The 14,030-nt window shown below is 41.9% G+C and overlaps 1 protein-coding gene across 2 annotated transcripts in view; it reads right to left on the reverse strand.

The window, feature by feature from the left end:
- Nucleotides 1-14,030, reverse strand: part of si:dkey-112m2.1 (transmembrane protein 132C) — an 85,612-nt gene that overhangs the window by 70,146 nt on the left and 1,436 nt on the right. Inside the window, exons 2-3 of one of the 2 annotated variants that reach the window (XM_037265992.1) lie at nucleotides 2,653-2,769; nucleotides 96-217 (exon numbers count right to left, since the gene is read on the reverse strand). The gene's annotated coding sequence lies outside the window, so the exon portion shown is untranslated. Of the gene's footprint in view, nucleotides 1-95; nucleotides 945-2,652; nucleotides 2,770-14,030 lie in introns of those variants that run through there. The other variant, XM_037265991.1, reaches the window with a different exon arrangement.

Below are 14,030 nucleotides of genomic sequence, written 5' to 3' on the forward strand. Positions count from 1 at the left end.
TATTTAATGAACTGATGATTGCATTTGGTTATTGAAGATTATCCAAAAAAGCGTTGGTTGTTTTATGGCCGTGCGTAAAAACGCACCTAACGTACCTTTTATTGTAGATGATGCGCGTCGATTCGTGGATCTTCTCACTTGCAGTCAACCTTATCCACTAAGTTTGCATTAAAAGAAAGTCCGCAAGCATTGCCCAAAAAGCGCTCAGCTCCGCTCGCTCCGAGTGTGGTAAAACAATGAAAGGGGAAATAAAGAGTCCGTCAACTTTCCACGCGGGGAACAAACGAATTCATGCGCAGCAGATCCGTGGGTTTGGATCCTCCCTGCACCCTGTGGTGCTGAATCGGAGAGTGCGGGTGCACAAAGTGAGGGCTTGAACGCATTCCAGGCTCGGATTGGCAAAGCTCAGCGTCACGTCATTGGGCCGTTGAATATCAAACCGGAATTAATATGTTTTTTCTAATTTAGGCATTCAAATAACATTGACATAACAATTAACAATTCAAATGCGTTTAGATGAATTGTGCGTAATTTGCATTGATTCCTTGAGGCAATTATTTGGAAGACAGAATTGTTTGTTTAAATCCAGACGCAAAATATTCTTGATTTATCACCAATTTTCCATCTAGCACAATTCTGATCATTTTAGACATTATCATAACTTACCACACTCTGGCCTAAATAGAAGATAATGACTCAGGGGAAAAAAAATAGATATATAAATATAACACTCCCATAACTGGATGAATCATTAGTCTCATTATGGGAGAGTGTGCTGCAACTGGTTGGGCCAATGGTTGGGATGATGAGAAGCAAGAGTGCCCCCTAGAGGGAAACTCTGACTGCAAGCAGCTGTCCTCTGTTTGCTCCAATGACTCATGACAGAGACAGCACTGTAAACTCCATCAGCTTGCTTCTTTTGAAAAGAGAGAGAGGGAGAGAGAGAGAGAGAGAGAGAGAGAGAGAGAGAGAGAGAGAGAGAGAGAGAGAGAGAGAGAGAGAGAGAGAGAGAGAGAGAGAGAGAGAGAGAGAGAGAGAGAGAGAGATTTCCAAAGACATTTCTGTTTCTGGGAAAATAGAACTTGAGTGCCATACTATTTTATATTCAAATACCAACGGAAATGAAAACAGACAAAATAACAAAAATGTTAAAAAAAAACTGTTGAATGACTGAAATATCCTTGCCCCCCATGCCCCCCCAAAGGGAAAAAAAAATCCTAGCTCCGCCAGTGACGCAGGGGCCCATGACCGGCAGCGACCCTATTTTCCATCTGCAGTATCGGAATAGTGGGGCCCAAAGTGTTATTTCCTCCACAAGGCCGTAAATTCCTCACGGTGTCCCGACTAGCAGACATGGAAGACGTACACACACACTGACATCGTAACTCCAGTGTTGTTTGCCAGTGCCTGGGGAAAGTCGGGCTTTAGTAACTTTCTTTCAGCCTCTTCCACGGGTCTAGTAATGAACCTTGTTTGGAACTATTTCGACCCTTCAGGGCTACCATATTTTCTTGTCTTGCGCAATGCAGAAGTGAGCCAAAGAAGTCAGTGTGCATCCATCCATCCATTTTGCAATGCTTATCCTGCCCCCGGGTGTTTTGAGTATGCAATAAAAAGGTCTTCCAACTATCGGGATAGTCAGCAGCCCGGCCCGGCCCGGCCCGGCAGTAGCTGTGCTAAACAGCGGTTAAAGGTTATCAAAGGAACGCAGTGACCCAGCGGACGATGGAGGAGAGCGGCTCTCCCTTCATCCGCCCAACACATCAGCTCAATACAAGGGGAATGAAATATCAAATGTGTATCGGATTCAGAGTTCCCCTCTCGGAGGACGTCACTCGAGGAAGCTGAGTCAAGCGGAGGAGGAGTGGATGTAAAATATGAATTCTGACTATTGCGCTTTGAAATACTGACATACATTGCTTTAGTTCCATTGGGAAAAAATCACGCCTTTGCACGAGCGATCGTGAACATGCTGTATACGCCTTAGACTATTGATCGTTTTAGATTGGAAGGGTTATGATGATGGGTTTGGACTGACTGGTTGCTTAAAATGGCAGAAATATTGCATAATGTGTAAAAGCCTGGTGGAAAACCTATTACGGTACTGTAAGAAAAATAACAGACCAATTTTGTTGTTTTGCAATGTCCCCTTAACCCTTAACGTGACCAAAACAACTGAAATATTATGGTTGCAAAAGTGTGCACACCCTCTAATCACTGGGATATGGTGGTGTTCCTGATTAGTTAATCAATACTGTTAAATGGCAGTCAGGCACTGATTGAAGTGTCTCTGATTAACCCCAAAATAAATTTCAACCGTTCTCCTTTTTTTAACAATTACAATTCCAGCAAAAACCTGCAGGTGCGGTCGCGCCCGAGAAATATATTTTTACACTAATATTGGAAACAACTTTCAAGAAACCTGTAAGTGAAAATAGTGCTCTTTACAAGCCATCTATTATAAACCCGTCACATTAATCGACATTATGTCACACTGAGCCGCATTACACCTTAAAAGCCTGCATGGAATCTGTGTCATTAACGTGGTAAGCCATTAAAGTTGAATAGTACAAAACAGGATTTTTTTTTTTTTTTTTTTATATGTAGACATTTCACCTTATATAGCTGAAACACTTTGTCAGTTGAACTTACCCAGCAGAGAGCCATCAATAATCCAGAGTGGTCACATGTGAGTCCTTTGCTCCGAAATGTGTCTGGCAAGTGACCGACTTGCATAACAATGAAGTCATTGAAGAGTTGTTCACCTGACTGGAAACAAAAAGCTCGTTAGAGGTCGAGGTGGGAGTGAAAATTAAAAAATTAAATAATAAAAATAAAATGTCCCCACCATAACCCTGTGGTCATAAAAAAAACTCATTCACACCAATTAAATTTCAACAAAAATCGTCACATTTCCGTCATACTCAAATCCATCTATTAATTAAGCCAGAGGTCAACTCGCTTATGAATTGTCGTACCAAAATTGTCCTGTGTCCTTCAAACGGCAGGGGCGTCACAAACGAAACAATATCGTGAAGCTTAATAAATGAGGTGATTTGGCGTGGGTGCGTACTAACAGCATCATGTTGTAAAAGGAAATAAAGTGCTCGAGTGGAAAACATTTTTGCTCGCTGTGTGATGCTCCTTTTAGATAACGTTTCGTTCACACAAAGGAGCAAACGCGATCATGCAGGAACTGAGAAATGGGAGCAGCTGGAAAGGAAACACATATTGTGATTGAGCTTGTGACAAAGCTAATCACGACTACAGTGCAATTTATTCATAAGGCACAGTTATAACACCGAGCCGGGGACTCGTTTCGACGTGCTGCATTGTCCGCGAGGATTCTTTGTAATTCTGGTCACATATCGGGGAAGGGTTCAATTGAGAGCAGCTCGTAGCCAAGCTCTGAAAGGATGGAGAAGAACGGGTTGAAAGTTCATTGGGAAGCCATTTGAGTTGTTTGATTTAAACAAAAGTGTTACGAAAATATACATTTTTCAATTATGGTACATTTCCACTCACATAAATATGTCGTCAATAAATTTACAAATCCTACTGGCAACTCACGTCTGAACTCTGCTAGCTATTAGTTAGCTACTATTCAGATAGCGAGAGGTTAGCTGTGGGATATTGCTAAAATAGCATGCTAGCAAATTCGTTTTTCTAAAAATAAAAAGCGCTCAAAATCATATAAAAAAAATTAGATGAATAATAGATTACCATTAAATCGAGTTGATAAAAACCTACGAACTGCGCTAGCTACGAGTTAGCTATCATTCAGACAGCTAAAGTTAATGCTAAAATAGCATGATAGCTTATTAGTTAGTAAGAATGCACAAATGACAGTTTAGAAAATAGATGGTTAATCCTGTTTTACGAAAAACAAACCGCAACCGCAACAATACCTGCTGCACAAACGAATCCTGGTCCCCAAGTAGGTCCAGTTCTTTCCTCATTTTCACAATAACATTGTTTTTATTAAGACGTCAGACCCATAAAATACTTGTCTGAAGACAAAACGACGTAAATAAACAGAGAGGTCACTGCTGCACCAGTCCCAATGACAGGAAGACGTAAACAAACTATTTTCTATACCTGTCTGGTATTTTTTGATAAAAAGCCTTACGATAAACAGAAACCATATAATCATGCAAGGCACATATATAAATTAATACACACATGAAAATAGTCACAAGAGCAAAACAAAAGATACTCATCAGTAATCGCTTGCTTTGTGTTATCGGGCCCTCTTGGTGCCAGGTTCCGTTCTCTGGCTCATGTCAGAAGGGAGTAATTAACATTTATCAGTCTCTAGCAGACCTTTCCCACAGTGGAGAAAATTATGTGTAACCTGCAACGTTTTTTTTTCTCTCTCTCTCTCTCCCATTGCAATGCACCCTCAACCTTTTCACCTTTCAGGGTGAGGGCTCCGATCAAGGCCCCCTCTGCAATTCAGCGGCAAACACTGATTCACTGGCAACTGTGTGATTGTGTGCTACCTTCAAAGTTTACCATCAGTTATCCTAAACCCAAAATTGAAATACACTTTTAAATCCAAAATGATTTGAAATTTTTGCATTTTCCAATCACAGATACCGTATTTGCCGCACTATAAGGCGCACCGGATTATAAGACGCACCTTCAATGAATGGCCCATTTTAAAACTTTGTCCATATATAAGATATATACATTTGGCCCGCGGGCCGGACTTTGGACACGCCTGCTGTAGTGGCTCAATATTGGTCCATATATAAGGCGCACCTGATTATAAGGCGCACTGTCGGCGTTTGAGAAAATTGGAGGTTTTTAGGTGCGCCTTATAGTGCAGAAAATACGGTACCTTCGAAGACTGCTCGATTGGTCGCTGCTGCTAAAAAACATCAACAGTGCCATATGCTCATTGCTTCTGAATGAAATCAAATTAACCCGCGAAGCAGGAAATAAGTTTGATTGAAACATTTGAACTAATGCACAAATTTGATATATCTTCACCGGATGATATCAATGGCTCCGATATCACGTACGACAAAGTCTGACAATATTACATGATTTTAATTGCATGGAGCTTAATTCCAGGTAGCATCAAATTAGTGGAAAAATATTATCAACCTAGATCCTCATTTAGATAACACTGTTATAGAAATATTTCTGCCGCTGTTGTTAAGCGGGTGTTGAAAGGTCAACGCTATTCTACCTTTTGTTATATCGATTGTATGACTGAGCTATGAGCTGAAGGTTGAACACGAGTGGATCGTTTCACGTAACATTTTAGATACTTGATGCGTGCGCTCTTTGCAATTATTGACTACCGGCTTGATGTGTTTTGGGGAATGTACGATCAATTCAATAACCAAATAGTGACGATCACCATGCTATAAGTCGCCACGTGGACAAATGATTGATCCCTCGATGTCTCTGATTGGCTAATTTTAGCTAGCCGTGACTAGCTAAGATATAATAATTCTATTAGAGGCATAAAAATGATTTTCTATCTTCTTTTAAAATTAGTTTGAATGGCAACTTTGTATTATTGAAGAACTAGACACCTTTCTGTGGTGGAGGACATTAGAAAAGTGTTGAAGTGCAGAAGCAGCATGTTTCATAATGAGTCGGCAACAGTAGAGCGCACTGCAGCAGCGGCGTAAAGAAAGAGGAGCCCTGTTGCACATTAACGTCTGGAGTGGTTTACGAAGCAGATGAAAGCCTTCCACTAATCACATTTGCCAGGAGCTCACTCTTTTTCAACCAATACAATCACAGGGATTTACCTGCATAAACAGCATTTTTTGTTTTTTTTTGGGCTAGGCTCTCATCAGATACAAACATGTAAATCACTTTGATACAGTCATGCTTGATATGGAAAACCAGAATGTTACTTTTGGGTAAGATTTTGTTACATTTGCATTAGAAGAGACTGTGAGTCAGGTGCATTCTCATTTTTTTTACATTTTTTTAACAATGTCATTTTCCCAAAACAGCTCTCCAAATGACAATCTTGTACCGAAAACGTTTATGCATTCATGAGCTGCCGCGTAACCGCATTCATGACACAAACACAGTTAGCCAATGACACAATTTCGCACGAGTGCGTTTTGTGATTCATTTGGCCACGCCGGATTCACAGCAATTACGATTCTCATTAATTACGAGAAAGGTGGAAAAGACTCCTGCGGCAGGTTGACGCCGAATCACTAATGCAAGATTTGATCAAGTTATGCTTACTGAAAGCACTTATTAGGCCGTCTTGTGTAACAAATCTACCTGCTTGTTTAATTCAAGAGGCACAATGCAATAATGGGTATTTTGATGAAACATAATTAGTTCAAATTGGCAGCTTTATGCATAGCAGTGTCCTCGAGACACCGTTTATTATGCGGCTATGGTGCGGTAGCTATTTTATGAAGAGTTTTGGGGGATGGATGGATGGATGGATGGATGGATGGATGGATGGATGGATGGATGGATGGATGGATGGATGGATGGATGGATGGATGGATGGATGGATGGATGGATGGATGTGTAGCTGCCATAAGAAAATGCACTGTTCTCTGTGAGAACGTTTTATGTTAATAGTCTTTATGTCTTTTAGTTCTCACGGCATGTGTGTGGAGAAGGAGTTTAATAAATGCCCGTTTTGAAGAACTGCTTGTACGCCTGATTGACAAGAGGGAGCTACAGGATGGATGGATGGATGGTTGGGGGGTCAATGGATGGATGGATGGATGGATAGTTGGATAGTTGGGGGTCGATGGATGGATGGATGGATGGATGGATGGATGGATGGATGGATGGATGGATGGATGGATGGATAGTTGGGGGGGTCGATGGGTGGATGGATGGATAGTTGGGGGGGTCGATGGGTGGATGGATGGATAGTTGGATAGTTGGGGGGGGTCGATGGATGCATGGATGGATAGTTGGGGGGTCGATGGGTGGATGGATGGATAGTTGGATAGTTGGGGGGGGTCGATGGATGCATGGATGGATGGATGGATGAATCGATGGATGGATGGATGGATGGATGGTTGGGGGGTCAATGGATGGATGGATGGATAGTTGGATAGTTGGGGGACGATGGATGGATGGATGGATGGATGGATGGATGGATGGCTGGATGGATGGATGGAGTCAGATAGATGGATGCATGGATGCATGAATGGATGGATGAATAAGTTTCATTTGAAAAGAGTGGCCTCAACGTCAGAGCTAGGCCTCAACCACAAGCTCTATCATTCTTCTAAAACTCAGCAGCAGTCTGATCAATGATAGCACTAATAACAACTGCCACGTCGTCACCGCTGTCTCATCATCCCGACTGACAGAGCCTAGCGGCACCTCTCCCCAGATTGCCTCTGCAGATTAGAACTGCATTAGACAGGCTATTTACCCAGCTAAAGCCCCCCCGCGGGCTCCCCCTTGATTTTGTTTGCCTACCAAAAACACCCCACGGAGGACATCACAACCTTTTTCAAAGTGAGAAATCACCGCTTCATGTATATTTCTCTGGTGGCTTCTGATAAAAAAAACGAACTCAGGAATGGCGGTTTGAGGTAACCCCGCGGTGAAGACGGTCTTTCATAATTTTCAGTTTTCCCCACTTGGTGTGCAGCGTTCATTACATGGGCCAGAACCAAGGTGGCATCATTGACACATAGTTAAAGGTTAGCTTGTAACAAAACCACTTGCCCTTTTACTCTAATAAATATGCAAGAACCTCGGCGATGAAAAAGTGCTCATCCGCATCTATACATCAGGGGTGAATATATATTTTACACCCTCTTGCAAAAGAATGACCAAATTTCGGTTCGGGAACATCCGTTCCACTCGATGCCTGCGATGTGTGTGACAGAAAAAAAAAAAAGTCATTAATCACCTCGCAGCTCTCGGTAGTAACCGTCATTAGAACAAACGGGCATATTGCATCCGTGCCTTCCCTTGACATCAACACTTAACCATTAATCACCCAGATCACTTTGGAAAGGGGTGAGAAGAATCCTCATTGACGCGGAAATAAAAGAAAAGTTACTTTAATCCGAGCATCATCGCATTTGTGACCCTTTACGATGAAAGTTGAACTCATTCACTGCCAGTTATCAAATGTACGTTTTGACGTCTATTCTCGTCAATGGTAGCGAACGTTTCTGACAACGAATGTTCCGAAAGAACGAAGTGTATAATCTGTGGAAACTGAATCTAAATTTAGACGAGCGATTTTGATCTGAATTTTACAACGAAAACAAATCAACCAATCACCTTTCAAGTCTCAAAGGTATTTTTAAATGTATTCCGTCAGCTCTTCCCTCAACGGAAATGCAAAACAAAAACATTTCCGAAGCAACCCATCTGGCACGTTAGATTAATTGCTCCAAAAGCAATTTTTATTCACAGGTGTAAAAAGAACTTCTCTTTCAACACAATAGGTATTTAGATATAAATGATCCGTTATGATAATGTCATTCTCTTGTTGCTCACATTTCCCAAAAGGTTGTTTTAAATTTTCCGAGTGCCAATCCGTCTGCGCAAAAAGGAGAGGAATTACTTGAATGAATCTCGTCTCTGGCGGTCTATTATCGGTTCCGGCTCTCTCTCGGAGATTGGGCCCGCCGTGCGACCGGTCCCGATAGACAAAATGGAAAAGAAAAATGTCATATTTCCTCCACCACTCTTTAATTCATGAGTCCCTCCCGCCTTATCGGAGCGCTGGAGTCTTGACCTGTTTTACTTTCCGCTTGCGTCCATTGTGTGTGGGTGTTCTTCCACCCCTGAAGACTTCTGTCTTCCCCTCACCGAACACCGCGCCGGGGCAAAGGGTCCCTCGGTTCCTCCCGCGGTGCTGATAACACCTCACACATCCCGAGTCAAGGGGATGGGGTAGGATAAGGCTTTCAGACTTCAGAATTGCTTTTCTTAAATTTGATTAGCATTTCATGCTGTTCCATTTTCTCGCCCTGCTCCAAGGGCAAGAAGTGGGATTATGCGGTCCACTTCCCGTGCATGATGTTACGGAACAAATGCATTAAGAGAGCCAGCGTTTGGAAAACCGAGGCTACGCTTTTGATCTTTCAGCCGTGGCGCCCTACGACTTTGGAAAAACGATAAATAATGAGGCGTTAATTGGGTGAATGGTGAAATTGTGGTGAGAAAGCGACCGTGTTTGGTTTTGTCAAAATCGTGACGTCAAAAGAATAATTCCGTACAAGTTGTTCTTTGATTCCGGGAACGTCGGCGCCGATCTCGAATGACTCAGGAGCGAGCGGCGCGGTACATTCTGGACTGATTGGCACTCGGTGATTGCGGCTGATTGTGCAGAGTTGAAAATGACCTGATGTTTTTTTTTCTTAAATGTCGTAGTTGAAGGATTGCTGGCTTTGGCTACTGAAATGTTTTGCTGACTCATCATCTCTGCTACCATTCTGCTCTTTTTTACATGGTCACCAATGAGAAGTTAAAATATCTTGGGGAAAAGAAAATGTTTGTTTCTACTTCAGACTTTAAGATGATGGATTTAGGTTTTGTTGAAAACACAAGGATGCTAATTAGATTCCTTCCTATATTTTCATTCATGATTATTTTTTGGAAGAACAGACTTGCCAGCGACAGATGAATCATTCACAGAAACAGCAAATGCAATAACTTCTGGTCTTAACACTTAATAACAGGACAGCATAACATTATGTTCTTCTTAATGTGATAATACACGCGAAGATTTAAGCTGTTTTGTTTTGACAGCTGCGTGCAAGATGAGGTGGCAAGTGTGAGCTATTATCCCGCCATGACTTCCCATCAATCATCGCGGGCGGAGTCATATTTAAAATGAAAAGAGGCACAGCTGCAAAGACGGCTCAGCTATCTGTCTTGTCCTTCATTATTGTCTTTTTCCATTTGCATTGATTGGCTATGTAAAAAAAAAAAAAAAAAAAAAAAAAATGGCGGCTGAGAAGGGAAGATTTAGGAATAGGCAGTTGTGCTCTGGAGGCAACGATATGCTAGAAGGACTTTGATTTAGCTAGCATGGACAGATTAATCGATGATTAAAATAATCGTTTGCGAGTCGCAGGGATCGGAATCGTGGATGATCGGTAGCATTAAAATCCTGATCTGAACACAACATCACAAATCATTTCTTAATTGAGGAGCAATTCACTAATGAGGAGCAATTCACTAATGCTGAGGAGCAATTTCAGGTTCAGCCTTAGTCCAGCCTGGTCACAAGGAGGTCAAGTAGACGGCATCCATCAACAAAGAAAATACCGGCTAGATTCCCAAATGGCCTCTTCCCAGCCCTTGCAGCCACTCCAGAGTGATGACGGCCTTGTCGGGGATAAAAACCAGATCCATCGGTGTGATTTGTGGTCAGTGTGGCGATTTCAATACCCGTCTATGGCTTGATAGATGGAGCCTCAACTTGATAAAGGGCCAATTGCGATGAAATTGCCGTACCCTGCATCCATTGCGAAACCGAAGAAGGCTCGTTGTGCAAAGTAGACACAATCCAAACAAAACCAATTGCGGTCGAAACTATGACTGTCTTTGATCGCGGCTTTTAAAAAAAAAAACAGCAACCAAAAAAAAAATAATTCAGACTGCCACAGTAGATATCAAGGACCCAAATCAATAGGCCCATTTGAACTCAAATAGGGCGATTCACTTCGGCTTCACTTGACAGCTTCTCTCAAGACTGGAGTGCCCGCTGGATAACCGTTGTCGACAAGGGAGAGACGCTGTAATCGAAAGATCAGTAAACGCAAAAGATTTGATGCCTAAGTCCATTCTCGCCGCGAGCTGTCGGACGGGAAAAACAAATCTGCATTTTTCTGCCTAAGTACCTGGCTCAATCTTTTGGATTTTAAATTACAACAAAGGCACCTCCATATTCTCTGGGGAAATGTATCATCTTACCAACTGCATATATTTCGTTTCAATTGTAGCGAGTCAGGCGCCCAATATCGGCTCAGGCCGTAGGGAACTGCAGCCTTCCTCGTTGGTTCCTGCAGCGCTTCTATTGTAATTAGGAGCGTATTCGCTTTACCTGGGAGACAAGGAAGAGTGGCCGCTGGCATTTGATTGCTGCAAAACATAAGATGCGTATCCATCCAATCGAAGACCACATATGAAAGAGGCCAAGGTCGGATTTGAAAAAAAAATTGGAATTGAATTTTTTTTTTATCTGATCCGAGTGAAACAATCAGAATTGAGCTGCAGTGTGATTGTAACCTTAAATTCAACCAGTTTACGTTTTGGAATCATTGCCAAGATACACTGGGCAATAAAAAATGAAATCTCTCAAATGTTTTCTGTATATATTTAAAAAACAGTCCATTGGTATATATAAAAAATATATTGGCCAATACAAAAATCAAATCTCTCAAAATCTTAAGGGAATTTTCTGTATATATTTAAAAATGGCATAGCGCGGTAATCAATTCCAACAAATTCTGACTTCCCTAAAAATTCAAATTACATCATCACCATAAGAACGCAACTGCATGATAAACCTTGGACCATCCGTGTTGTCTTCTCCATGATATCTACTATATTGAAAAAATACACTGCACAGACAGAATGGGGAAAAACGACGCTGGAAAGAAATCAGGCCGAGATGACAAAAAAGGAAGCAAGCAGACGGCGGGAAATGAAAATGCAAAACGTGTGACTTCCATCACATTTATCCAGACCTCAAGAATAAGTAGAGTGCCAAGGCTTATTGGCGTGAGAGCCTAAATGTGATTACGCTAACCCTCGTTCTGCTTGCAACACCTGCGCTCATCATGTCAAGTAATAACCTCACATTCAGACGGAGATTATCCGTAATCTTATTTCTGCCTCTTGAGTCTCGGTCGCATTTGAAAACTGCCCGTACGGCAAATTAATTTGCATGGATTCCTTTCAATTAAACACACATGGAATACTTTGGGCATCCCCCAAAAATGGACACAGTTGAAACAAACAAATGACCTTGAAGGGGTTTTCTCTTTCGAAGTGTTAGCCATCAATCGCTAACATTTAGCTAGCTTGTTTTCTGTCACAGTCTCTCTCTCTCGTGGATGATCTGCGTAGCATGATACATTAACCAGGCCAATTGTGTTTTCATCCTGTAATCTCGCAAATCAATGTTGTTGTAGCCTTTTACGCTCACGCGTAAAATGGAACACTGATAAACACCGAACGGCTCCCATTCGTGACCAGACACCAACCGAGAGGACAACAAGGGCATCTATTTCGGGTGGTCAGCCTGAGGGGGCCGTATCTTATTTTACAAGGTTGCGTTAAAATGGACCAAACGCCACGCGTGGTGCCATTAAGGGCCGCTGCGGAAACAAGCCCACGACACGCATTACGTTTCGCTTTTACGGCGGCATTTAATTTGTCGGAAGTTTAACATCAATGAGGACTCCTAAGGGTGGGACATAACGGGCACTCAAAGTTGTGAGCAGGATAATCAGAGAAAGGATTTACCGTATTTCCTAACCTCTCTTCTGGTTTTCCGTGTTGGGGAAAAAAATTTAACGTTTGTCCAAGTTTGTTTTTATTTACCTTTTGTTCTTTTTCAGAGATTAGTAAGTCCCGATTCTGGTTACGCATGGAAAATGGCGATACCAGCCATTCAATAAATAAAGTCGAATGGAGTAAGTCCTCCTTGGCAGTAGGTGGTGCTATACCATGGCAGTTGCATCAGAAGCAAAGGTCTTTCTTTACATTTTTGCTCCTGCGTTAAATAAAAGTCCAAGAGGTATCGGTTCTCGGGATCGAGTTCTCAAAGAGTAGACACTCGTACTCTTATCAGTCTGGAAAAAAAAATTATTTTTAGATCGTAATGACTTCTGAATCTACGCTCAAGCAAATGTCACATTCCCATATTTTCTAACTATTTTGCAATTCTTATTATAGTTTGTGCAAAACCCTTTTTACAACCCAGCTACATATTAAAATCACACACTGCTAAGTAAACGCCCAGCTACCTGTGAGTCATTTTCGACTGGACCGGTAATTTCCGGCCAGATTGGAGTACTCCATTTATATCTACGTAGGGGCGAGTGAATTTACATCAAGGCAGGATGCAATCAGCCCTGGCAGGGGGTCACGCTCTGCCCCTGCGGCGGCGTAACGCTCCATTATTTCAATGAGGGCATATCAATGGGAAAATAAGCACAATCAAGAGGTTGGACAGGTCAATCAAACGGGAACACCAGATGGAGAAAGAATCACGAGCGGTGATTGTGGCCTTTCAAATACATCCCTGACTTTGGTTAGCGTCTTCATGTATTATGAGCCAGCGTTTGTATTTCTCTAAACGTTACAGACAGTGAGAGAGCAGTGAGACTTTCCCCAAAGATTATATTGGGACAGAAAAAGTCATGTTCTTATCTTACATATTTGCTTTGCAGGGATAAAGAAAAGTGTTGTGGGGTGTTGGAATTTTCTCGTCTGTGTGTTTGACTTGTACAAATGGAGAGTAATCTTTCATGCTCACTAGCCGTGTTTGGAAAGATGGGGGGAAAGGAGATAGCAAAAAAAAAAGTATGTATGGTCTGCCTCGCTGATTCAGATCTCAAAAAGTTTTTTTCTGAGTGGGTGCTCTATCTTCTTCACATATTTCCAAAACATGGACGTTTGAGTCTCTTCTCTATGAGTGTGAATGGCTGCTTGTCCAACTGGTGATCAACTGGCAACCAGTGCAGGCGACCACTTTAATTGGGATAGGCTACTACCTGACTAAAGTGCCAATCTCATAAACTCAACAAAAAATTAATGTATGAATGTTGAGGTAAAGGTAAGCTTGGCTGCAAGGACAGTCAGCGGCTTTTTGTTGACTATCTGTGACACGCTGCCCCCTGTTGGAAGCTAGCAACAGTGCAGGTTCCACTGAAGAATTAAAAGTAACCTTAGTTTTCATTTCCTCTCCTTCTTGTCACTATTATTATTTGTATGTATTTTTTTGTAATTATTTTAATTTGGATTTGTGCAATGGATGAGTAGAAAAAGTCAACACGCCTCTGTGTTGTCAGAACGAAGAGTTAAAAAAAAAA

This window comes from Syngnathus acus, chromosome 12 (assembly GCF_901709675.1).
Source record: "Syngnathus acus chromosome 12, fSynAcu1.2, whole genome shotgun sequence".
Classification (NCBI taxonomy): Eukaryota; Metazoa; Chordata; class Actinopteri; order Syngnathiformes; family Syngnathidae; genus Syngnathus; species Syngnathus acus.